Here is a 23,979-nt window from a genome sequence, read left to right as displayed (position 1 = left end):
GATATAAACAATAGGAACATTATTACCGGTTGCGATATAAACTTATAAAAGATATATATAAAAGATATAAATTTTGAGTCAGTATTACAATACTAATCATTATTTAACTGTTAATTCGGTTTTTACTATCCAAAGATATCTATTTTATTCATGTTCCACAAGGGCAGGTTGGCGGAGACACACATTTATGATGAGATTTCATTTAGTAATCCGGTTCCGGCCAAAGATTAGTATGCAGTAATTGATGTGCCATTGCACACCAACGATTGGTTGTTGATAGCTGACGTCTTCAGAGGGCGTGGCGTGCAAGCAAGCGGACGTGGACGAAGACAGACAAACAGCCTTCAATGGCCATAAATGATTCGGTCTTCATCCACGTCCGCGGACTTTCAAAACGAGTGCAATTTTTCTTTTTTGTCAACAGAGGGCGCGAGCGTGGGCGTTTGCCCGGAAGTAGTCGTTGGCAGAGCTAAAACCAAACAACCGACCGCATTTCATAGTAGAATCCTATCATAAAATGTGTCACTCCGCTAACTTACCCGTGTGGATCATGAACAAAGTAGAAATCTTTCGATAGTAGAAAACCGAGTTAAAAAATTTAAATAATGATTACTAATGATAATGTTGATTAAACAAATTTGTATCTCAACGTTTAATTCTGCTACAGTTAAATAACTGTGTAGCTAAAGCTAAGTTCGCTACTGCACAGCATGAATGCTCCGTTTCTGTCATGACGACTGCTAAACACTTGTAGAGGGCAGTCGGTTGTGCTATTATTGTGCAGTAGACGGCGAAATTCTGCAGAAAATAAATGTATAAAATAAAAAAGCTTATTTGGTCAAAATGGAGGAACAATAATGGGTCTTGAATACATGGATGTTCTTTGTGGACTGTCACATTGCCAAACAACAACAACTATAACAGTAGTTAGTAATAGTATAATAATAATAGTAATTCTAGGATTATTGTAAATGTTTAGGAAGAAAGAAATCTTATTTAATTTGTTCAAATTAAGCTATGAAAATATTTGTTACATAACATCAGTAACTCACAGCCATTTTTATTTTGTAAAAGTAGCTCTCGGAGAACAAAAGGTTGCAGACCCCTGATCTATGTGTTCTACAAGTCACCATAAAAAACACAGTAGTGTCTAAAATCCGCCACCTCTCTGATGCTTAATTTTGAAATATACTTTTGCACTGAAAAAATTACATATGAATAAGTCACAGGTGAGAACAGGCACAGCGCTCTGACCGCTCAGTGACAACCTGAAACACCGAGAGGCAGTAACTCTTCCTGCCTCCATTTAAGCTCACGTCTCCTTTACACTGATCTACAGAAAGTGTTCTACTAAGGATCTGCCACAGGAATGGAGCCATTTATAGCTGACGAGCTGCCTGTCTGCCACAGACTGTGGAAAAACATGCAGATTAAAGGAGCAGCGGTATTACAGATAAATGTGGAACGGTAAAATCAGGAACTAAAGCTCAGGTTCTTTCCACAACTGGATGAGTAAACAAGTTGTATCATATTATTAAAATATTATATTTATATATATAATATATTAATATAGGGATATAAAGAACACTATAAGGAACGTGTCCAGTCTTCATACAATAAAAAATAATTCCTCTGTTGAATTTCTGTGCATTCCTATCTATTTGGTTCAACGTGTTGTCTAAAAGGACAATAAAGTCCTTCTACAACAGCAGTTTACAGCCAGATCACATCAATATTTTCATCGTAGCTGTATTTCCTCTAGTACTTTCAGAGTGTTTCATCGTGCTACCTCACTGGACTCAGTGCATTATATACAAATTGTACACAGCTTTGACAGCACTGACCTTTGAGGGACCAGTGACTGAGGGGTTTTAAATGGAGAAGTCTTCCACATCAGCTGTGATGAACCATTTATACCAGTTATATGTCACTGCTCTGCTGTGTGGAACAGAGCTTTGTAATGGAGAAGCAGCAAGTAGATGTTAAAGTGACATAAGGGAGATGTAAGAAATTGAACAATCAACTTCTAAATGTAAAACATGTATGTGATTTTCTTTAAATATACAGTATACAGGGCTCAGAATAAATAGAACAGGGACAGCAAAGACTAAATCATATATATTATATCATTATTTCATATTATGCATATCACATTATGTATATAAAATACTATTACTACTACTAGTAATAATAATAATTATTATTATTATTTTAGCATTAACATGTTAGAATATTGTTAATTACAACGTTAAAGCAATCACTGGTATTTTTTAATTCAAATTTAAACGTTGCCTTATATTTACTAGCAGGCAGAAAAGCACAAGAGTATTAGGCAAAATGTGTATTAGTGTCTGTAAAAGCACCATTAGCCTTGAGGACCATTTTGTAGAAAACAAAATAAAATTTGATGAGCCCTGTGAACCGCACAGGTTCCACAGAATACAGTTCTGCTTTTTGTGCCCACAGCTGTAAAGTCAAAGGTTGCTGCGTGATTGCACCAAAGGCTGAAGAAATGAATCTGCAGTCATTACAGCTGCTTGTAAATGCATCCAAGCCAGCCGGCGCCACATCGATTTTTCTATTTCTGATTGGCCCTCGGTTACTGCCCTGAGAGGCCTGCGTGAGTACGGTGGGGGTTGGAGGGGGCGGGGGGGTCGCTGAGCATAATTGATGCTGTCACGGTAAGCACAGGTTACATATATATATATGTGTATATATATAGTTTGATGCTAGAGAGAGATATTTAAAACTGATGTACCCACAGCAACTCAAATAAAAAAAATAAAAACAAAGCAAAAGAAAGACACCGTAGTTAATTCATTCCTCTTGCTTTTTTTTGTGCCCTAGGGTGAGAAGAGTATCGAAATCAGCGTGAAAAAAAAAAAAGAAAAAAAAAAAAACTAAATAAAGTATTGGCAACAATCAAAACAACAAAAGAGGTTTTTTTTTACTATGACTGGAGCTTTTCTTGAGCGGAGATGCTAATTTCAAATGCGCTATTATTTCTGAGTGGCTTTATAAAATGGGATCAACCGGAATTATATGAACGTAGGATAAGAGAAGACATGAGCTCTGAACGAATTAGGTCTGCCGACCGAGATGCAATCAGAGGAGACTGAGAAGAAAAGAAAGACAAAGACTCATTTGTGGTCTGGGGGAGATGATGAATTAGAGCAGAGCACGCAGTCACTTCCTCCACCAACATCTTCCCAATTATATAACACAGTTTCCTTAGATTTGGCAGATTTTTCAGCAGATATCCTGACGATGATTAATCACACTGTAATTTGCCCTTACCTGCTGCTGCCGCTTTACTCTCACCAGGATCAGGCAGCAACAGCCATTCTTCAGATTTGCCAATAATCATATGTTGAGCATCGACATCACAACGGTGAGAGCAGAATCACAGATGGCTTGAAAAGCACACTGACAGACTGTATTTTAATAGTAATTCACGGAAGCTCTCTGAGCTATTAAATGTGAAGGTAATCAGTTGTATGAAAATCAAAGCAACCCGATCTTTAGCAGGCATCGTGCCTTGAACGCATCACAAATTCAACACGTGTTCTTGCCAATATTTGCTTAACATATGAACTACAACACAAGTACATCTGAGAATAGTATTTTGAAGTCATTCGTAACGTCATCTATCTATCTATCTATCTATCTATCTATCTATCTATCAAAATACATGGTCAAGCCGGAAAGTTTCATGCTACAGGACAGATAGGAATAAGGAGGAAGATACACTCTCCACAAAGGTATTGGCAAAGTGTGTGTTCACCCGCATCATCATCACTTGAGAGCAGTTGACTCTCCAATGCTCACAACACACGTCTACACTAACACCAACCTCCAACCCCTAAGCATCATTAGCAGAACCACATGCCAAGCTCTGGGAGTAATTGGCTGCCCTTTCAGTCTCCTAATGGCTCGAGGACGGAGGAGAGAGGAGAACAGGAGGTGAGCTCGCAGAATTACACTCATTGATTTCAAAGATTTTCTGATTCCGAGATATTTTGTTGCAGATTTGTTTTTCGTTTCCTTTATACTTTTTTCCCCTCAGCTTAAAATCATGGACACCTCTGTTTTTTAACATCTTATGGATGGTTTGGTTATGGATGGATCTAATTTTTTTTACCCACAAAAAAGCAAAGCAAAGACTGTCCACTATCAATATGTTTTCCCCATGTGCGTCTAGTAATCCACCTCCAATGAGATTAAAGCTCATTACATTCTGCGAGAGTGACTAAGCATTCAGAGAATAAAGAGTAAAAAATGTTTCCTTTCACAGGCCGAGCTGCACTTTGCTTCCAGCAATCTGCCTCCAGCAGGGCAGCTGTTCTGGCAGCCCTATCTCAAGAATTATCAGACCGCATATCTAAAGGGCAGGAGACGCCCCTCGCCAGTGGGATCAGGGCAGATTATAGGGCCAACGGCGCACATGGGAAACACAGACCTCATGTCAACCCGTGCAGACCACATCCCCTCATGTTAGACTCTTCCGACATAAAAACACAGCCAGCCACATAGAGATTATGTGCAAGGCTGGGGGATTGTGAATGGACGTATCACATATATTTCCAACTAGTGATGTAGTATTTTCACATCCAACAATATGGATTTTTTTTCAACAGCAACAGCAATATATATATATATAAAATTCTACTTCCTGGTGACTAGACTCTCTAACATTGAGTAAATCAAAGTTTAATAGCAGCCATTACCATTGTAATCCCTGGGATAATGGTTAATGGGAAAATGGGCCACTCTGTGTAGGCTATTAAGAGCAGAGTGCTAAAGAAAACAAAACATAACACCAAATGATAAACACAACCATTTCCTTCACATTACTACTGCATTATACCCAAAGACCACAGAGACATTTTCAAACTCAGAAGTCCTTCCTCGTCATATCACTCCCGAGCTAGTTTTTCCCTCGTAAAGTGATTTGAGACGTCTGCTGAGAAAATACCACTGGCTTCCCACATCCATCACGCTGCCACAAGACATGAAAACACCAGACCTCAACGTCAAGGGGACTTTGGTTTTTGCACGAAGCTCCCGGAGAGAAAAAAAAAGGTAGTGAAAGATTTGGATTGTTGTCTCCAGGAGGGATGGAGAGACGGGGGTGGGGTGTACAATGTGCTGAGGTCACTGTGTTTGCATCCCATGATCTACTACTGACCTACATTCACACACTGCAGGACGGCAGCCAAAATCCACAGTGACTTTGGGTATATGTATGTATTCCACACCCACTGTGCTGACACACAGGGATGGGACACAGTGTCACGGACTTGCAAAGGAGAATTACAAAAGAGCAAGGTCACCTACAGTGTACGGTTTGACTGTTCCTGCTGGAGCCTGCAATGTTAAATGCTGAAAGATGATGCTGCAGAGGAGCCGTACAGTAGATAAAATAGCAGATCAGGAAGGAGTGGTGGAGGTGGGAGTGAGGGCGGGGGTTATGAACAATGTTTTTCTCCTTTAAAAAAAATCGCTCTGCGGAGAAATTCACCTGGCACGCTGACACCCACCTCGACTACAACATTTGTCTGCGAGATCCAGCACACATTTATCTCCTTATTATATAACCACTACACCAGCATTAGCGTACAAAGGCCTGGAGCCTCAGAAGCAGCAGCAACATCATTTTAAAAACAGAGCAGGTTCCCTCGGTGCAGATCCCATCGTTTGCTTCCACTGCCTAGAACCGCTAGTTCCCCATTAACCTGAGGTGGGCGCCACTAACTGTCACCTCATCAGATCGCTTTCTCTTTTCATCATTAGGCGGGCTAACGGATTCTAGAGTAGGTTCGCTGTGACTCCTGACCCCTGAACTGTACCTTCTCTTTTTTTTTTGCTGTCTTTGTTGATTGCAAATTTCCCTTCTGGGTGACAAAGTGTCAAGACTGTCACAAACCAGTTAAATCTGAAGGGATTATTAAGGATTATAGTAGGGAGCGGAACAGCTGGGCAGCATTTTGAAACGAAATTGTAGAGGCAAGTGTGTCATAAGAACCGACTGAGGCCTGAGTGCACTTGATGCTTGTTGTCTGGTAATGTCTGAGCGGATTCTCATCCATCCAGGTCACGGTTCTCCCGGACTAACGTCAGCGGGCTGAAATATTTCAATCATCATTCAAAAAGCTTCAATGACTGCGAAACTGAGCGGAATCTTACACATTACATTGCAGAAAAAAAAGACAAAGAAGAAGAGGAAGTGATGTCACAAGTACACTTAGCAACAGATGTAAATTAAAGGTGGCACGATGTGCACCCTGGGGGCTGTAAAGCCATTTGCCTTGAGTTTGATTTATATAATTTACACCATAGCTGTCAATTTAACGCATACTAAAACATACTTTTCATACTTATCTGAAAGAACGAAAAAAAAGAAAATAGTACAATACGAGTCAAATTGTCACCAGGTTGGCAGGTAGATGATTAGAGATACCAGCCTTAAGGGTGTGTGGGCTTCGCTGACCACGAGCTGCGTTGTGAGAGTGATTTGGACGAGGCTCATTGACCATTTATTAAGCAGCGTGGTTATGTAATCTGCAACAGGAGACTCATAAGAAGCTTAACACGTCGGATCATTAAACCGGTATTATTGACCTGCTATTCTTTGGATCCAGTGTAAAATAGTAACACAGTGGATGGTCTCAGATTCAGCTGCTACTGCCTAATCCTTTTCAGGCGGGGTACACCCTGGTCTGTTCGTTAGGGGGCAACAGACAACAGTTAACACTAAACTCTATGGTCAGTCTGCATGGTTTTAGACAGTGGAGAAGACCCTCCAGACTGAATTACCACAAGTTACCACCGGGGTTCGAACCTGTGCTCTTTTCCATGTAAGGTGGCAATTTGTTTTGGGTTGAATGCAGTGTGGTGATGAATTATTTGAATTATTTGGCCATTATGTGTGTAAACATTTCCAGTCCATATTATTGGTATTTGATAAAACATTATAATCTATTCAGACCCGAATGTCAAAATATGATAATGTGTCATGGGTTATGTAAATATATTCACCTCATGTCTGCACACAGACCCGTGCGGTCCTTCACACTAAACCATGCGCAGCGTTGGTCTTTCGTTGATCATTCATAAAAATGGCAGGCTTGGCTGCAGACCTGCCATTGGCTGTGACCATCAACCTTCCCTGCATGTCATTTTATCATTTGACTGCGTCGTTTTGTTTTTTGTTTTTTTGTTTTTTTCAAATATAAACTCTATGCAAGTGCAAGTGTAACGGGACTCGAACCGCACACTTTCCACCGGTAAACAAAGCCAAACAGGTTCGTTTTCACAAGAACCAGATTCATTACCAGTGACATACCATTACTACTAGTCACATCAATAGTTCAGGAAGGCTAAGGATCTGAGATGGTGAAACAGCGTCCTTACCCGGGGCAGCGCAGTCAGCGTTGGTGCAGCGGTGGAAGTGCGGATGGATGGCAGACGGGATATCCCTGCTCCGGATCAGCGGTGCTGGTGAGCAGAACAGAAGCAGAACAGCCGATGAGAATAGTAGGGATGTTGGTGCGACTCCGGCGCTCCTAGGGAACAGTCTTTTTCTGTCCTAGATCTCTGCACTGTTTCAAGCTCCTATCCGCTCGGCACTGACCTCAAACATCTACTCACGCACGCTCACAGCGGCTGTGTGACTGGAAATGTGGCCCCAGGCTGCAGCAGCCGAGTCCAGCCAACCACGGTACAGTGCAGCAGTGGTGGTGGTGCAGAGAGACGCTGCTTCTAGCTGCGACTGGAGCGGCTTTTCCTCCCCGGACTTGGACAGGATAACGGCGCAGGACAGCTGCAGGAGTGTGCGCTGCTGGTGTGGATTTAAATGGGGACGGTGTCGCTGGGCTTACGTAGTAGGGGTTTAATTAGAAAGCGCCGCGCCCATTGGCAACCACGCTGCACACGGCCCTCCTCCCTTTTGTCCCCGCAGCCGAGTGTACACCCCTCGTTGTCCCACCTTCATTCCCTCTCCCTTTTTCATTCTACACTATCTTTCTCTTTTTTTAAGGATACCAACCAAAATCATTACATTTAATGAAAAAAACAAACAAACAAACAAACAAAAACCACCTAAATAATAAAAATCCTCATTAAAACCTCAGATTAAAACATTTTCTTCATTTATTTTAGTGTCACATATTTGATCAGCTGGGATTCCACCTGCTCTCTGTTTTGTTTTTTTGGACTTAAGATGTTCACCAGTGGAAAAAAGAACCACTAGGTGGCAGTAATGCAACTCACGGTAAGCACAGCTGCTGCTAAAGCCAATGAAAAAGTGTTTGCCTTTTCAAGAAAAGCCCTGGAGGTGATTGAGATCTTAAAAATATAAAACTTTTGGAGTTTGGAGTTCATGTCATGTCATGTGTCGGTGTGTTTTGTCCAGATACTTGTGTCCAAAACAAGCAGGATTATAATTATTCAAATTGCATTTGGATACTCCATGTGAATGGCCCTCAAATTGCAGCCCGCAGTTTACAAACTGAATACATGACATCTCATTTGAATCTTGTTGTTGTTTGGAGTAAAAAGGTTACTTTTTGTAACATGACAGTATTCTGGCTGGTGGCTTGACTAACAAACGGACCCTTGACTCATTACAAAATGTCGCCTGTGTCTGTGTCACCCTACCTCTTGGATAATGAGTTCAACTCCAGGTAGCTATTAAAATTTCCCTCTAGGAAAATACCTGACAGTTTGGTTTGCTACCTCTAGGGGGTCGCCAGAGCAGATGATCTTCCCATCATTTGCTACCAGTACAGTTACATCAACGTACGTATGTTTGACACCCCCGGTATAAATGTTGAGAAATTTAAAATGCATTTAGAATATGTAGAACATTATTAAATAACTTTGAACGCACATCGCTGCAGTATTTTTTTTTTTTTTTTTTTTAAATATATTTATTCGATGTAGGCCACTGAAGTAACACACTTCATCGGACTGGTTGTGGTTATCAGCTGTGACTGAACAGACTGATTATAGCAAGCGCTCCGTCTGTCTGCTGCACTCCCCTAGGTTTGCCATCAGAGGCAGACATCAGCTGCACTTTGTCACACCTCACGGAACTTTAGGGAACTGTGAGAAAGTTATATTCTATTAACTGCAGAGGTAGGTGGATGACTCACATCTGTGGTCTCTCCAGACTATGTTTGTCTGCTCAGTGTAAGGACACCTGGTCTACATTACAGGCTCTCTGGGAAAATAAGAAATGACACATACCTAAAAGAAGCAGGGAACATGTTGAAGTAAAAAAAAAAAGTCCTCGGCTGACCTCACATAGAAATGATGGTTCTTTAGGAAGTATAAGTGTGCTAGACTACACTGATTGCTAGCAGGTATTCCTGGTTTCTCACAGAAAATAGGAGTTGTCATGCTCTGCCATTGTGGGTTTTTCTCCTTATATCTGAGGGTGGTTCAAGCCTTTGCAGATTTGCAATATAAAATATAAAACCGATGACAAATGTTAAATATATACTAGGGATGTTCGATATTAATCGAAGCCTAATTATGTAACATTGGTAAGAATCATTATGGCTTTTTTCTCCGATAATGAAAACCTTACAGCGCAATGCTTGGGTTTTGCCAGATGACGTGACCTAAAAATAGTTTTGAAGTGAAAGTGAAAGAGAAACTATTATTTGTATTGTGCACAGTGTTGTCATTGTGACACAGCACACCACCGCGCACAATGAAATGTGAACTCTCCCTTTAACACAAACGGCCGCAAATCAGTATTGGTTTATATCGGATTTGGAAATTAAATATATATATATATTTGACCTCTGCGTTAAAACTTGTTAACCAATCCCTATGGAGCAGAGATAGCTTATAGGGCTTATGGGGCTGTAATTAATAAACACACATTACAGCTAACACCTATGAACTTGTGGAGAGCAATACCTTAAGGGGATATGAGTGATGATACAGTAAAATACAAAGAGATACAGTAAGGCAATGTAATGTTTTGTGTTGTGTTTGTATGAGATCATGTTCCTCAGATGGATAAGACTTTCTCTGCCCACACATTAATACTTTCTCCACCTCTCTGTTTCTCAGTGTTTCACACAGGGTTAAATACCTGACTTAGCTTTTGCTTATTTCATCAGTTGTTTGTAATTGCACCTCCCCTACCCCCGCTCCTCATTACCCCTCTCTCCCATTTTGATATACTACTGTCATTACTCCTCACCGGGCTAGTGTTCACTGCTGTTGCTGCAGTTTTTTCTGGTCTTGCATAACCACGGAGGTTTTACTGCGTTGCATCCTCAGGCGGCGGTGTAACAGTGGGAACAGCGGCCCAGAAAAATGACCTTCTTTTCAGCGCTCGATAAAGACTTTCCTTGACACTCACGGAGTTCTGCTCTCCAAAAGAGTGTTAGTGTGGTTAGATCTATTTAACCTCTGTTAAAATAGAAACACACCACTCTTTAGCAAAGACCAACCCCAACACCAGTGAATCACAGATCAGGTCTGAGTGACCAGAAATTATCAACAACAGCGTCGCCGTTTCATCAGTTTTTTTTACCTGACTTCAGATAGAAAAAAACCCCACAAAATCAAAACTTGACAACAACAATTACCTTCAAATTTGGACCTCAACAAACAAAAGGAAACTTTGAAACTGTTGAACCCCATCGTAGCAAAATAATCTATTACAATTAAAATGATTTAAATCCAGTGACAGCTCTTAAATGTTTTCACACTTTCAAAGTGATTACTTTTAAGCCAGTGACAGCTGACAGTACTGCAAACTGAATACAAAATGTGTTGCTGTGAGAGAACAGAGTGTCAGTCGTAGTATCTGTGTAACACTGCAGTTAAATGTAATGTCTTTAGACAAAGATACAGGAGGAAATACAGGAGTTAATGGACTGTTTAAATTGTTTTTTTTTTCTGTCTTATATTTCACAAAATACCTTTGTCCTAATGTGGATTCATAGTGTGTACATTTGCGTACTGTTTGCCTGCACCTAAAGAAATTCCTCTATCACTGTAGTTTATTGTCTGTTTACTTTGTCCCCGGGTGTCTCTGCCTAATTGCCACTTGCCTTGCAGTGCCTCCTCTAAGTTCTCTCCTAAGCCCCTCTCTCCTCTCTCCTACCTCCCTGTCTAATGTCTTATTATAATTATAAAATGACAAAATTGGAGAAAATATTACAACCAGTGCACAAGGTTCATTAGGAGAGAGATCTAAGATAATGACGACCCCAGAGACTTAACGTGGCAATGTTTCAAACATAAACAAGTGGGTAGAGGCCAGAGCCGGTGGGAGAAATAAGACTGGTGCTACTGCAGAAACAATATACAGTGGTTACGAGCTTGGATCTGCTACGCTTCATCACAGCCAAGTGCAACAACAAAGAGCGAAGACAACACCATCTAAAACAACTCATCACTAAATGATTTTTCCCTGATGGGTTTTTGTCACTCGGGGGTGATCGGATCAAGTCAGGTGTGTCAAAAACACGGCTCGTGGGCCAAAACTGGCTTGCTTGTTGAATTGTAATAATAATAATAATAATAATAATAAAGATACACTTTATGTTTACTATAATTATCGAATGTACTTTTTGCATGACATCAAAAGGGAAAATATAGACTTTTTGGTTATTTACAGGTAAATATATTATGAATTAACTGGTCTGGCCAACCTATTGTTGATAATGAAGAGCAGGAGTAGTTCAAATCCACTCCATTATTAATCCAACAGTACAACAGTAAAACAAACTTTCGGTTAACATTGTCCTGGAGTTGAATTTTACAAAGGCCATTATATACAGCAGCATGTAAACAAAATAAATCATTATGCTATTATGCATGTTCTTAGTGCAGCGAGTCGTGGCTGAGTGAAACACAACGCTGTTGTAGTGAAAAAGAAACAAGTCCCAGTTGAAACGCTACAATCAATTACCAGCAGCCGTGAATATCTAAAGTCCAGCCGAGAGAGTCGTAATTGAAAACGCTCTTGTACGGCCTCACTTTCTTACACTTAAACACATCATGACTGAGACAGCTAGTTTTAATGCACCTGGCAACTCTCACTAATGCCCCCAGTGCACACTGTAATGTGTCCACTTAATCTCCTTGGGCCGTTAGTGGAGGAAGCTCCACCTGTAAGATCAAGGCTGGAGGAGTCGTTGAATAGGTCGCGAGCTGCGACTAAAGCACGGATGATGAACGAGCGTCCTTTAACATTAATGCCCAATCTATACCTGAAATAAGAACGTATAATACACCAACCCTGCCTCACAACATAAAATCTATATTTCCACTCTCAGCGTGCAGTCTTCAGTATCACACTTCGTAAAGAACGTATTGTCTCCGAGGAAAAAACAGTTATTGATGGAGGTGGACAGAGGGCAAGGCCAGACGGTAGTTCCAAGAACTAGTGTTTGAGTTAGGTAATCTACGAGGAATGGTACGTGATGTAGTTAAAGTTAACTAACCTAAGTCATAACACAGAGTTCATCTTGATTAGCTCTTAACATATAATAATAATATACTTTACAAATGTCTCCATTTATAAATGTGATTCACAAACAGTATCAGTAAACTTCCATTCAATTAAATTAGATCAGATTGGATTAGATATTAAAATAAAAGCTTAACAATACCAAATTACTATTAAATTGACGTTTTCAGAAAACAAAAATGCACAGAAGCAGAACATACGGCATTATTCTATTTCTGGTGATATCAACTCAAAAAAATCTGTGCAATAAAAATGTCCCTCTTACATGGACCAACGGTTAAATATGTTAAGTACGATTTGCTTATGTAAATATAAAACTGGATTTATGTCATTCCACTTTTACTGTGAAAGCACAACTCCAATTAGACTGGTTTACTTTTTGGACTGTGAGAAATCCAAAAGCTTGTGCTGTTTTGCAGGTCAGTCTCTCTAGCACTGAATAAAAAATATTGTTTATCGTACATCGCAGAAGCTTTAGTAAGACGAGAGTATGTTCCATCCCATCAACAGTGCACACCTGCAAGTCTTTTAGAGCAAGGTTAACATCCTTCAGTGTTTTTCTGCTCTCTGCTAATGAAGATGGAAAGAAGTGTCTTTGGCGGAAAAGATGGAGAGCGGCTTCGTTCAGATGAAGGCGAGTGTCTGTGTCTGATGCTACAAATAAGACTGCAACGGTGTCCGTCTCTTCCGCAGTGCATGTCACACGTTGTTCCCATTATGATGAAAGTGTCCTGAGATAATGAGGCTTCGCTTTGAATGTGTTTGACAGTTTGACTCTGAAAGCTCTCTTTCTCACTGTTGTTTGGATGACAACACTTTGGCTAAGTCTGCTTTTGTTTTTAATAATGGCGGCAGGGAACACTTGGAAACGCATGACACCACAGGTAAAATATATACAGTATGTTTGGTAAAGTATAAACTATGCAACGTGGTTTCTACATCTTTAAAGATGCAGAGGAAGATAGCTGTGTGAATTACAATGATATACTGTATATATGCATATATGCATATATACATATATACAGTATATGCACTATATACATATATGCAGTAGATAGATAGATGATAGATAGATTCTCATGGGGTCTTTAAGCCACAAGTCTAAATCAGTGACAAACATAGTGAACAATAGTCTTTCGACCTTAATTAACCCTAATCACCACAATATTCTTTAGTTAAGAAAAATGGAAAACTCTGTCTCTACATATCCTGTACTGTAGATCAAACGGGTCGTGAGTGGAGTTTCCATTCGTTAATTTGTTCTTTGTAGAATTCGTGAGGATGTTTTTCCCACAAGGTTACAATCTGCTTCTTTGTCTCTTCAGGTCTGGGGAAGCACTAACTACCTGACGTAGCCTTGTCAAAGTATGCTGCAAAGTTGCCTTCAAGCACAAACCCTCTGCCTGGTGATTGATCTGGCCGTTTAAAGAAGATCAATGTCTATTGACGGAATGACATGGTGAAGGAGACCAGTGAGGTGAGGCTAAGACTGACCTTTACGGACATTAGACTAATAAATCCCACCACACCAGTGGGCGTGATTATTAACCACACAGGTCAAGGATGAAATTACTTCTGCTAATCAAGCTTGTATGTGGATTTGAATATTTCACATTAGGATTGCTCGTTTTTTTTTTGTTTTTTTTCGACTGACTGACCGTGACATGAGGCGATGTAGGGAGAGAAAACAGTAGAATAAAAACTGAATTAGTAATGTGGCCTGGGTCTGCTGGTGTGATCCTGGGGTGTTTTGTAATATTGATAAGCTGAATGCAGTAGCAATGACTCATCTGGAGCTGGGAGTGGAGTTTAAAAAACAGGTCACAGGTTTGTTTTTTTTTTTTTTCAAATAAGAATTGCTGAAATCATATCTCATACAAAGCAACGGAACTTTTTCCTTTATTTACTTTTTCGTCATCAATAATTTAATCTAACACCTCACGGTGTCTCACAGCTTTTACTTTTTTAGTTGAAAGATACATCGTCGGAGGTTCCAGACAAGTGTTGTTTTGTACTGACCTGTCAACGTCACTAGCTTTCTACGAAACTATCGTTACGGTTAGCAATTTTAGCATTTTTAGGGAACACTTCATTTGGGGAAACCCAGGCATTGCATTATTGGGTTTTCATTATCAGAGGAAAAAACGCTAACGATTCTTACAGATATGACTTAAAATGCTAATTTTGGGCCGATAATATTGGTCCATAGATATAACTGTACATCCCTAGTATATATATATATATACACATATATATATATATATTTACATAATATGTTTATTTTATAGAAATATATATGTTTATATAAAATGAAAGGATATATATATATAAGTATTTTTTTCATGTCTTTTTTCTTTCTCACAATAATGCTCCTGCTTCAAGGAATTGTGGGTAGCTATTGTCTTCTTTACAAAGGAATAGTCCTGTGTGCTCAAGGAGATAAGATAGGAAGCTGTATGGCTTCCTTCCTTAGGGTATAAAGAACACGGCCAGCTGAAGGTCACTGCACAAAAATCCCTAATGGAAAAAAAAGTTGTTTTCGTTTCTCTAGTTCTTCTTTACAAAATTCCGCCAAAAGTCTTTTAAATTAAGTACACTTCCCCTTTTTTGCATAGTGCTGTTTCACTGTACAAAATATATTTATTGTGTAATTGAGGCAAACGGCCTCCAGGTAATTCCACATAATTTACTGGCCAGTAATGAATAGATGAATCCCTGCAGGTGATCATTATATTGAAAACCGTTAGTCCTGCGTCTGCAGAGCCACTTGAACGGCCTTGAGAGAAAAGAATCAATGTGTAAACAGTTTTGAAATGATAGCACCGTACGTATGGAGCGTGTTCTTTCACATTACTGTTGTGGATGTGAGATAGAAGTAGCTACGCTTCTACCTGAGAGAACAATTACGATATATCCTACAGAGCTAAAAAATTGTGATTCACGCTGTCGATTGGCCTCAGCAACAACAAGTCACGCAATGGTCTACGTATTACACATAACACCCGTTATTATGAATGGCCGTTAACAATGGTGCGTACATGCTGTCAGGTATTAATAATCCCGTGTTTTGAGCCCCCGCTGTGACCACGGAGAAGACGTGTGGTCATTATCTGCTCTGACGTGGCTGTTTAATCACGGCTCTAAATGAATACGTCTCACTAATGATTTCAGCCGTTCCTAAGCTACGACCTGGTCCTAGTTAAAAATCAGACACTCATCTTTGACCTCATTCAATGATAGACATTGGAGAAAACTCATCATCGGTGCAAAATGGACTCAAGAGTTTCGTCAGTCGTACACTGTGTAAATGTTTACTTATGTTTAAATGTGAACCTCTTGCAATGTTATCGTCACTTTTCCTTAATAGGGTTCATGCTCCATTAGGTTGTTTTGTTTTTTACAGCAGTTAAATACTTGCAACAGAGCTGCTGTTTGTGCCAGATTTACCTCAGGTTCTTTAATTAGGGATTAGTACTCTAGTTAGTCAAAGTACTAATTATAACCTTATTTATTTGTCATCATTGAAGTCAGACTGAAGTCATTTCCAGTGAATACTTATAATATTATACTGATAAGATCATGTATTTCATTCTCAGTCATTGTCTGTTTTTAGACATACAGGCCAAATAAAAGCACTGGGTAAAATAAGCTGCTGGTATTGAGAGCATTGCAAAAATATATATATTTTTTTACCTTTTCCGTGTCAACGCCTGGTGGTCTGGTCCTGTATGGTCTGCAGGTTACTGCTGTAAAATCCCACAGGGATGAGGATTGAGCATCTGTTCTGTCTGATGAGCAGGTGGACACAATCAACTTGACTCCGAGGCGCTGCGATAAGCATGTGATTTCCTCCATCAGAATTGTCGACATGACTCTTTCCTCCAGTCCAGCCGTGGTTACTGCACCTCTTTTGCCCTGTTGTGGTGCAGTGCACCGTGTGTGGCAATCTGAAACAGATTCATTTGGAAAGAGGAAATTATGTTGAAGTGATTAAAGACAAAGTCAAAAAATCGACAATGTTCAATGCATAAAAAGGGATATTCCTGCTAATGTTGTAGAAGATGAGCCTCTCCTGTATGTTGTTTCATCACTGTCTAAAGTCATAATTGCTGTTTAAGTTGTTCTGTACAATGTTTAATATTCAAATACATATATTTAATATATTAGTTAATATTCCTGCAGACATACAGGTTTTTTTTCTATAGTTTCCAACAAGGCTAGCGTCTCTCTTGATTTCTCTGTCACTTATCCTCAGAGGTCACTTTGGATACTGTCTGTCGATTTCCTTTTTTTTTTTATCACAACACCATATCTAGAAGGAAATGTGTATTAAATAAGCTATTTGGACTCAGTAAAGGTGTATTTAAGACTGCCTTAAGCTGTCAATCCAATGACCGGCGATTTCTGCTGAGGTGACGTTACAGGCGTTGGACATATTTGTCATGAAAGGAGATTTATTTTCTGGGCATGACCAGCGATTTACTCTATTTCATTGGGTTATCAATCATTTTGTCAGTTCCCACCATTGGTTAAAGTGTATTGTGTACAGTCAGGCCTATACTGATGCTAGTGTTGGTAGTGGTGCAGTCTTAGTGGTGAGACTGAAGAGCAATGATGCATAAAGTCGAGAAATTAGAAAACCTTGAACCAATTTTTTTTCGACTGATATATTTCTATTTATTTATTTGGATTTCAAATTAAATTGGTTTGTTGGCCCTGGAACATGTTGTACGGTGTGTTGTGTGTGTGCGAAATGTGGTGCACACACAGACACACACACACATACAAATATTCCGCTCAGGCTTTTCTGATTTGATGTTATGCCACAAGTTAAAAGGCTGCTGCTGAAAAAGCACCTCATTAGCATGCTACAAAAGTAGCTATTTATTATAGGGCTGCATGACATTCAGGCCGGATCTACAGCAGTGAGAAATGACAATACAAACAGGTGATGACAAATTTTATGACTTTGTGGTTTTTAACTCGGGTATTCATTTTTTCTTTTTTTTTTAAATTTTTTTTCCTCATGCAAAAAAAAAAAATCAGTTTTTAAATTAAACTCAACATTGAAAAACTGACTTATATATCTGTCACAGTTAGTGTTTGTCAAAGAGTGAATTAAACACTTAAGTTTTTTTAACAGTAAATGATACATAAAAAACTCAATATTTACATTTCTTGCGGACATTTTTCTCCAGTTTTCAGTATTTTTCTTTCAACCTTGTATAATTTATACCAATTGCCCAAATTTCACGGTGCTTTGAACCATAAAACTGACGAACCAAAGCATCAGACAGACGTCCATTTAGCCAGAGGAAAAAAAATCTCCTGGCTGCACAAGAACACGACAGAAACAAAGATCTATCAGACTTTTTTAGATCTGAACTACCATCAATAAAGTAGAGTAACTTCACAGATTTGATGAATGTGCCCTTTAATGCAACAGAGCGTTTTCAACTAAGGCCCCGTCACCAAACTGTTGTCTCAGGTCTGTGCATTAATCCTCCTTAAGCTGAGAGTGGAGTCAGGGACCGGTTCCCTGTGCAGCTGAATCTCACAGTGACTCAGTGACTCATTAGTACTGTTGTGGAGAATCCATCACACATCGCACTTAAAGCTAAAGACGACTCTGCATGTCTCTCTCTCTCTCTGTGTGTTTCTACCTTTATTATTATCTTTAAGACACACATTTTTCTTCTGTAGCGAGCGTCAGTTGTCAAACCAAAGTATTGTCTGTTGGTTTTAAGGATCATATAACCAGGAGTGCTGCCAGGACTTCTGGGCTCCATGAAAGGATATGACAATGGGCCTTTATTAAGAACATATATTAAGAAAATATATACCTACATACCATATGTGATTCAAAACACTCCAGTTATTATTATGATCAGAGTGAATAATCAGTGAATATAATCTGCTGATATAATATTATATTTTTTTAGCCCCTAATCAGTCTGGGGTCCTTGACCGCGACAGAGACAGTTAGAGACAGATAAAGAGGCAGGGACAGGGACAGGGACAGAGACAGAGACAGTTGGAGACAGATACAGAGGCAGGGACAGGGACAGGGACAGAGACAGAGGCAGTGCTGCCAAATGCCTCTATTTCAGTCTGGAGTGTGTGTCGTATCCCTTTACACAGCCGCTCCAGCCAGAGCTCACTGTGGTAAATGTGACACATCAATTATTGATGCGCAGTAATGCACACTTTGCCTCAGTACGTTCCCCGGTGACTCTGAAGAAAAAGAAAAAAAAAAAATTCTGCCCTGCACTCACTGCAACATCAATTAATTACAACAGCATCCTGCTAAGTTTGAGATATGTCTCGTCGACGTTTGAAGAGTGAGTTACTGCAAAAGTTTTGCGATGGCTGCCGTCGGGGATTTGGTTCAGAATCTGTAAATGTTGGCAACGTGGGCAGAGCCGAGAGTGATTTAATTGCCGACTCTCCTGCCGACTTAACACTGAATAAAGGGGAGATCTGAGAGAGGAGAGAGTGCCTTTTTGACCTGCGTCTAATCTGATCACAGATGATATCTTGTGTGTCTTTTTTTTTTTCTTATCTGTTTCCACATGTCTGTTTAAAACCCAGACTTCAGTTACAGGTTTCCCCTTCACCTTCTTTAACCCTGGACTAGCACTAATACCATTTTTATTACTAATATTATTTTCTTGGATATATTTAGATATATTTTAGTCGAAATTACTTTGCAAAAGTTCCAAAGTGAACTGTTATTCCCACGGCAAATCCCCCATCAGAGAAAAGAAGTTAAGAATGTAAGGAGGATAACAGGGTGATGATGGTTTTTTAATTAATTATATATTTTTTTACTAGTAAAGGTGTACTGGCAACCTGCATACTGGAGATTATTTTTTGAAAATTAATACTCAAAACTTTGCAAAATCCTCATGAAAGCCATGACGTTATTCTGTTGAAATATGGAACATATCTCTCCAAAGAAAACCCACAAGATGAGATGGATGAAAATGAGCTCTGGGTGCAAATAATTTTTTTTGTTCTCACTCTTGTTATAGACACTGTAATAATAGCGTAAGGCATGTTTCAAATATTGGTTCTACACCCCCCCCCCCCCCCCCCCCCCTTCAACTTGGTCCATTTCTTTCCCCTCATCACCATTAGTCTATTCTCCCACAGTTTCACGCCACACTCAGGCATTTCTTCTCATAAACTGGGACACGGCTGAGCCATCTATCTCCCGCTCTTAACCATTTTATTCTCCATCCCCTCCTTTCATTTCTCTTTCTTCTGTGTCTTTTTGCCTTTTTCTAAATGCCCTATTAGACCATTGATTAGCCATAATTAGATTTTTTCCCATCTCCTCTTCCCACCGCCTACAGTTTCAATTATGTATTATTCACAATAAATAAGACAGTTACCCATGAAGCAAAAAAAAAAAGAACAACGTTCTGCACTTGGGCTCTGCCCTGATGCTTTCTATGGATGACATTTTGATGAGGACAGTATTTCTGCAGCATCTTATTGATGCAGTTACACATTGTGGCCTCTGGTAGGCAGAACTTTACACAAGCATATGCAAAAATATAATAGTTGAGGATATTAATTAACAAAACTAACAAATAAAGAGTTCTGCTTTGTGCTCATTTGGTTCTTTTTTTTTTTCCCTGCAGCAACAGGTGCTTGAAGCCCTTGCTGTAAATTGTGCACCTCTGACACATATGCACATAATAAATGCATTTTATTGTGTACAGTTGCAGGAGGACACTGAGAAAGTCAAGGATATCGTGATTAGAATTTGCATTTTATTTCTCCAGGTAGCTGATGGAAATGTGCATGGATTCGAGCGGCTTGAAAATCCGAGCTTGGCTTTGAAAATCTCTCTCTGCTCCGACTTGAGCAAAATCTCTGGATATCACCATCGGCTGCGTCTCCCACGGAAATCTGCAAGGACACCTAACCCGTCCGGCAGATCAGGCCCAGTTTTTAAAATGATTCCAGCGGGGGAGACATTTTAATGAATTAATATGCTTTGGCCCAATTAGCCTTTTGCACCGCAGTAATTATCGTACACATTTATGCACTAGAAATCGGGACATCACATTCTGCAGTTCTGTGAACCCAGAGGACTGTGGGACTATTTTTGAGTCAGAAGAGGTCAAATGTTTCTTTGAATTTGAATGTGATGTAACTGATGAGCAGTCTGAAGTCGGACTTTTCGGATGTTTTTATGTCCTAGATCATGACATCAGCACTGTGTTACCACAGGTGAGTGACAAAGGTACTGATGTACAGTATGTGAGGTCCAACTTAAGGCGAATTACGTCGTACCGTAGGAATGGAACACTGATGAAGCTCGAGGACCCCCAGTATTGATACTAACAGGCTGTAATATTTCAACACAACAACTACAGTACATGGTGAAATAAATAAAAAATAATAATGAGCTCTAATTATTCCACTCCCTGAAACCGAGCAGATCTGCAGAGTGTCATTTCCTCTATTTTTTTACTCACTGGAGTGAACTAGGAGAGGGATAATTAAAAATATCTGTCATGTTTCTTAGCCCTGTGACTCTGTAACGCTGTTAGCTGACGTCTAGCTTCTCCAGACAGATAATGACCTGCTGCTCCCGAAGAAACGAGCTCTCTTCACTTATCTAAGTAACTTTCTACTCCCTCTTTCCTTGGAATGCATAACTCTCTGTATTCACTCTGACCGTGATCATCGATAAAGCGATTTTGATCAGAGCTTTCAGCCTTGAGCCACAGTAACACAACCCGCGGTCAGAAATCAGATGTACGGCATATTTAGTTTAGTAGGATTAATATTCTTTTTTGTAATGCTCTGTTCAATGTCTCACACTTAGGGACAGCACATCGCTGATATAGTGAAAAGGAGAGAGTTAAAAATATATGAGTCAGAACAGAAGAAGGCTGACAGAAAGTGAAGAGAGAGAGAGCTGGAGTTGGAGAGAGAGAGAGCTGCCGGACATATAGGAGTGATGAAGGGAAATGTCTGAGTGTGAGTCAGAGCAAACATGACACGACAGTCAGCCAGGAAACAACCAGGCTGGCTGGCTGGTCTTTGGCATCTCACACACTTTAATTAAAATAGATCGGGGATAAGGAAAGGGAGGAGGAGTCTGTTACTATGGTGACGTGAAGTTAGACGGAATGACATCTTAAGTTGTCTGAAGTGAGAATTGTGTGCATTTCTGCCCCTTTTCTTTACTGATTTCTTTGGTATACATTTATTTAGGGTAGAAAAAAATATAAATATATTAACCACTAAAGTGAGATGTCAAAAGGTCAAGTAATTAATTATTAACAAAAATATATTAATTCATAATTATTATTCTTAAGTATAAAGAATCCAATTGTTTTATTATTATTATTTCAGCTAAGAGGAGCTACAGTACTCACAGTAGTTCTCATGCCCTCCAATTGGTTGCTAAGCATCCACATGGCCAATCAGTGCTCAGGGTCCGGGTTAAAGACCACCGCTCCAGTCTTGTTCCTTGGTGTTTCTGCCCACTGTCCTGGAGTACAAGTAGAAAAAATAAAGGTGAAAACCTGTCTCTACTGCAATGAGATCGCTGAGTTGCTGGTTCAATTCCCGGTGTCTCTGTATAGAGTTTGCATGTTGCTGTCCTCTGTTGAGTGGGATTAGTGATAACAATGTGATTACCTGCACACCAGAGGTTTCCCTTTTCTTTGTTTAATCTACACCTCATTCAGTTGAATGTTACTGAAGTGCTGCTCTTCACATGTGTAAGTGTGTGTGTGGCTGCTAGGATTTACTCATTCAAACCACTGCGGTGCTTAGCGGAGGCTCCTCGGACCCCCATAGAGCCTCGAGAGCCTGGCAGCAGTTCATCATTCACGCAGGATGAGGGTGATTACTTGGCTACTGTATTCTGGGTCCTGGATCTAAACGGGGCCTTAGGAATGACAGTGATGAAGGCATATGATCAGCGGTGGGTTTGGCAGCAGCTTTTTAACATTCACGGACTCACTTTATTTTTTCGGTGATAGCTGTTGAGTAAATCTTTATTACGCCTGTCAAGGAAAAATCCCTCCAGATTACAGCTCTCTGCTAATGTGTCATGATGATTCAGTTACAAGAAGATTTCAGAGTCTCACAGTCACAGCTGTGGTTAAATTGCACCAACATTGTGTTAATTCTTACCATCATTATAGGTTCCTGGTTTTTTTTTTCTTGTGTCAGATATTGTCTTTCCGCCCTGTGCTCCACGTCCTGTACTTCAGAGCCACAGTTCTTCATCCACAGTTCTTCATCCACAGTTCCCTCCACGGTGATTACTGAACCACTCCCACCTGCGCCTCGTTAACTCCTCCCACAGCTCAGTGACAAAACCTGTCACTTTCCTTTTCTGCCAGTTCATCCCTCCTCACAATAAATGAAACCCTAAAAGAACTTTGTGGGTTTTTTTTCTTTACTTTAGCTTCTGATTGACTACTTTTAGCAGAAAATGCTTCTATTGGCTCTGGTACAAGACAGAAACTTGTTGCCAAACTAGCCTGCCAAAAACTGCATTAAAAGATTATAGTTTGATATTTTAATTGGCTGTTAGGGAAACTCCTTATTGGCATGTACACGTGGAAAGCATGAAATACTCAATATTTACTGAAGCATTCAGTGAAATAAAAAATCATTCCATACTGTTGTTGACAGTTTCTGATAAGACATGGATTTTTTTTTTCAAATTATTTCATTGAAATATTGTTTTTTATTTTATTTGCTAGTTGCCGAATTTTACTATTGTTTTTTTCTAAATTATAATCTCGTTAAGAGAGAACAGATTTTAACATCAGGAGTTAAACAACAAATATCGGCCACTGAGCACACACCTTAACTGTCATTTTCTCCGTCCTCCACGTCTGACTACTGCATGTACAATCTCCTAAAAGCCTACAAGCCTGTGCGGCGCACGTCCCCTCATTGACCACTCTGCTGATCAATATGCTTGGCTTCCACAGTGACTGTCAGCATGCACGGCCACACAGGCAGGAGTAGCAGCTTGTTGTAGCTATTGTTGGCCTACACATACACATACTTCTACTGACAGGAGTTACAGTGGATAAGAAGAAAAAGAATCTTCCTTCCACATGCTAACAGTGTGGGAGGTGCTGCAGTTTATCCCTATTCGGTTCACAGCAGGAAAGTGCTAAGTTTGGGGGGGTGGGAGGGGCGTAGGATGTCTGCAAATGATCCTTTATGTTCCTTAATAACTATGGATCATTTTTTCACTTCTAACATGTTTCTACAGATTACTGCAATAGTGATTTTAGAGAAGTACCTCTGGGGTAGACACTGCAGTAGTTTCACAGTACTTCAGCTAAAATGGTGGTTCCAGTGTAAATGCATGTTTTATCTTTAAACTAAACATTGTCTGTGTAATGTCTACAAATGTAACAGAAGCATATGTTATTTTACATTAGATTTAAAATGTATTTAAATCTAATGTAAAGGTGTAT

The 23,979-nt window shown here is 39.8% G+C and overlaps 1 protein-coding gene across 1 annotated transcript in view; it reads right to left on the bottom strand.

Moving 5' to 3' along the window:
• LOC103394251 (hippocalcin-like protein 1) overlaps positions 1–22,870 on the bottom strand; it is a 39,395-nt gene extending 16,525 nt beyond the window's left edge. Inside the window, exons 1-4 of the mRNA XM_025065341.1 lie at positions 22,670–22,870; positions 21,904–22,019; positions 16,196–16,449; positions 7,414–7,497 (exon numbers count right to left, since the gene is read on the bottom strand). The gene's annotated coding sequence lies outside the window, so the exon portion shown is untranslated. The remainder of the gene's footprint in view (positions 1–7,413; positions 7,498–16,195; positions 16,450–21,903; positions 22,020–22,669) is intronic.
• Between the last annotated feature and the right edge of the window lie 1,109 nt (positions 22,871–23,979).

This window comes from Cynoglossus semilaevis, chromosome 18, assembly GCF_000523025.1.
Source record: "Cynoglossus semilaevis isolate Cse_v1.0 chromosome 18, Cse_v1.0, whole genome shotgun sequence".
NCBI lineage: Eukaryota > Metazoa > Chordata > Actinopteri > Pleuronectiformes > Cynoglossidae > Cynoglossus > Cynoglossus semilaevis.
This window is presented reverse-complemented; position numbering and strand designations above follow the sequence as displayed.